This window comes from Phoenix dactylifera, chromosome 7 (assembly GCF_051530095.1).
Source record: "Phoenix dactylifera cultivar Ajwa chromosome 7, Ajwa_hap1_PhDact_Kaust_v1.1, whole genome shotgun sequence".
Taxonomy (NCBI): Eukaryota; Viridiplantae; Streptophyta; class Magnoliopsida; order Arecales; family Arecaceae; genus Phoenix; species Phoenix dactylifera.
This window is the reverse complement of record NC_143196.1, coordinates 27631905-27635572: the sequence shown is the minus strand read 5'-3', so window position 1 is coordinate 27635572 and position 3668 is coordinate 27631905. Positions and strand designations below refer to the sequence as shown.

The window sequence follows — 3668 nt, the reverse complement described above, 5'->3', positions numbered from 1 at the left end:
ACAGGCATTGGCTGTAGCTAAAAAGGGATGACCAAGAATCACAGGGATTTGTTTTTTTATGTTGGGCACATGTTCCGTATCAAGGACGATAAAATCTATTGGAAAATAGAATTTGTCTACCTTGACAAGAACATCTTCAATCATCCCCCGTGGTATCTTCACAGATCGATCAGCCAATTGTAAGGACACCGAGGTAGGTTTTAATTCACCTAACCCAAATTTTTCATAGACTGAATAGGGTAGAAGATTCACACTTGCCCCTAGATCTAAAAGTGCTCGATCAATGGAGTTATCTCCTATGACACAGGAAATAGTGGGAGCACTAGGATCTTTGAATTTTGGAGGGGTGTTGTGTTGGAGAATCGAACTTACCTGTTCAGTAAGTAGGACCTTTTTAGGCACATGTGTCCTAGATTTCCGCTTTTGGGTGCAAAGATCTTTGAAAAATTTGGCATAGGAGGGAACTTGTTTGATGGCATCAAGGAGTGGGAGGTTGATTTTAACTTGTTTGAAGACCTCTATCATCTCTTCTAATGAAGTTCCCTTCTTGCCAAAGGGAGAGGGTGCATTAAGTGCTTCAAGGAATGGAGCCTTTGGAATGTGGGTTGTGGCAGATGGTGGACTAGCTGAAGAAGGTTTTGGATTTTCATGTGATACATTCTTCTCTTCTTTCTCTCCTTCCTTATTGTTACCCTCCCCAACCTTATTATCTATTATACGTCCACTCCTTAGGGTAGTCAAAGCATTAGCTTGCTCATGATTTAGTCGAGTTTCTTGAGCCACGTATTGTCCCCTAGGATTACTCATTGGTTGACTTGGAAGCTTACCTTCCTCTCGCTTGTTTAATGCATTAGCTAGTTGACCCATTTGGGATTCTAGCTTAGCAATTGATTGCGTGTGAGAGTGCAATAGTTGTGTGTTTGCCTCCAAACCTTGAAGGGCAGTCAACACCTTCTCCTCAAAGGCTGTATTTCTTTGGGTTGGAGGAGGAGGATGCTGAAATTGAGTTGAGGGACGGTAGAGATGAAAATTCTGAGGATTTTGAAAATTTTGGGAGAAGGGTTGGGAGGTATTAGAAGCTTGCTGCCTCCAAGAAAAATTTGGATGATTCCGCCATCCCGGATTATATGTATTGAAAAATGGATCCTTACCCGGTCTGGGCTGTGTTTGGGCAGCATTGATGTGTTCTTGCACGAGTTCGGGATATTGGGGTGCTGAGGGGCACTCATGAATAGGATGTGATGGGCTAGAACAGATAGCACATACTTGTGCTTGGGAAGAGCTAACGACATGTCCTCCTATCATTAGTTGGTCAATCTTATGGGACAATGCATCTACCTTGCTAGACAGGTCCATAGAATGACTTATTTCACAAATGGCCCCCTTTCTTTGAAAATTCGGGGATGCTTGACGAGAACATGAAGCATGGTGGAGGAAGTTTTCATTAAGATTTTCAAATAGTTGCCATGCTTCATGCTCATTTCGAAGCATGAAAGTCTCCCCGCATGCAGCATCGATCATCTGACGGTTTCGTTCCGTCAAACCGTCATAGAAACATTGCACTAGCTGCCACTTAGGTATTTGATGATGAGGGCATTTACGGATTTGGTCCCGAAATCTCTCCCAAGTTTCATGAAATTCTTCTCCCTCGGTTTGGGAGAAGCTTGTAATGGCACGTCTAAACTGGTTCGTTCTTCCTATTGGAAAGTATTTTTTAAGAAATTCTTGTTGCATTTGATCCCAAGAACGAATTGAGTTAGCTTCTAAAGAATTCAGCCATTGTTTGGCTCTATCTTTAAGGGAGAAGGAGAATAACCTAAGTTTCAGGGCATCATCAGTGAAGTTCTGAATCTTGACAGTGGTGCAAATCTCAAGAAATTCATCTAAATGTTTGTATGGGTCTTCGTTGGTGAGCCCATAAAAAGATGGGAGCATTTGGATCACACTAGACTTTATTTCATATTGTACAGCTGCTACCTCAGGTAATCGAATGCAAGATGGGAAAGTGTAAATAGTAGGAGTAAAGTACTCCCTCAGGAGTTTGGGTTGTTCTTCAGCCATCTTAAGAGGTGGGGATGATCCTAATGTTTTGATCTTAGCTCGAATGTTCCTAAGGGTTCGTTCTATTTTAGGGTCAAAAGGTAATAGGTTTTGTACTCTAGAACGACTACCGTGCATACACTAGTACTCGATCAATCAAGCATGCAATAAAAGAGAAAAGCATATCAATCCTAGTCTTTGTCCTAAAATCACTAGACAGCTCCTAACTGGTTTGAAGAGGGCACCTAAGCCTCCAATCCGGTCTAATGAACCGAGCTGACCAGATAAGCTCCCAGGTAAGTGGAGGGGTCACGATGCGTTCGCAAAAGTCCCACTTAAAACCCACTTGCCTCGAACAGATGAACTGTCTCCCTTATAGGGACAAAGCTTGCCTAGACATCAACTAAGCCATAGAGCGAAATTGGTGCAACTTTCGGTGATCTTCGTCCTATTGAGCTCGAATGTCTCTAGGGGCCAATGTCTAATTGATTTTAATTAAAATGACACTATGTGAGATTGAGTTCACCTAAATTGGGCAAGAGTCCGGTGATGAAATCCGGCTCTTATCTTGTTGGGGTGATTGCCCTTACTATGTGCGGATCAATTTGTGTATGTGTATCAAGCATGCATTCACACTTTTGCTGAAATTGAAATCAAACAATCACCACAAAATTTCAAGCTAATAATTAATTTAAATAAGAAAGGTTTAGAGATTACCAAAGAGAATTTTCCCAGCAATTTAAAATTTTTTAAGCAAACCTCTAAAGCATTCCTTTTTGATAGCCCAGATCTCCTCTTCGATTCTTGATCAAATAAGACCAAAAGAAAAAATAAAAAAAAAATTAGTAGAAGAGAAAACGGAGACAAAAAAAAATACAATAATAGAAAATAATTTTTTTTATATAATTTTTTTTGAAAGTTTTTTTAAATTAATTAATTTTTTTTTAATGATAGGAAAAATAACTATGCAAGCAATCCCCAGCAACGGCGCCAAAAATTGATCGGTTATTTCTATTTCAAAAATAAACCACGCAATAGCACGTATCCTGTAGGATAGTGATTACGGGTGTCGGTCCACAGGAATTGAAGAATAAGTTATTTTTCTTTTAAAAGAAAAACTCAAGAAGAGGAATTTGCTAACTTGATTTAACTAAATTAAACTATGAGTGCAAATTAGAATTTATTAGAATAAATAGATCTAGGGTTTGGAATCCACCACATAGCATTGCATCAGGGACTGTGTTCTTAATTTTTGTCTTTTGGAGAGGCATGCAATTTGGCTACAAGCCTTTTTAAAATAAAAGCATAAAGAGTTTTAGGAAGATCCATCTCAGGCATAGCAAAAAGTGTCTACCTAATTATGCTAACCTAGAGTGCAGCACACCTCGTCTTCCTAGGCATGGATCATCTTAGACTACTTTAGCAGACATGAATAATAAATAGCATGCTCAAAGTTTAAACATCGTAAAAGAATTTTTCATTGATGATAAGAATTTAAACAAGCTCAAAAAAAATTAAAAGAGTAAGAACTACAATGCCCTGATACATTGCTAGGGCTTCATCCAGCCCTAGACTAGACGTTTAGCCGAGCATGGCTTCCGGATGACCTCCCATCTTCAAATGAAATT

At 39.4% G+C, this 3668-nt stretch overlaps 1 non-coding gene across 1 annotated transcript; it reads left to right on the top strand.

The window, feature by feature from the left end:
* Nucleotides 1–1579: 1579 nt before the first annotated feature.
* On the top strand, nucleotides 1580–1685 carry LOC148703717 (small nucleolar RNA R71). The gene has a single exon (XR_015982318.2). It is a non-coding gene; the product is annotated as a small nucleolar RNA R71 (small nucleolar RNA).
* Nucleotides 1686–3668: the final 1983 nt, after the last annotated feature.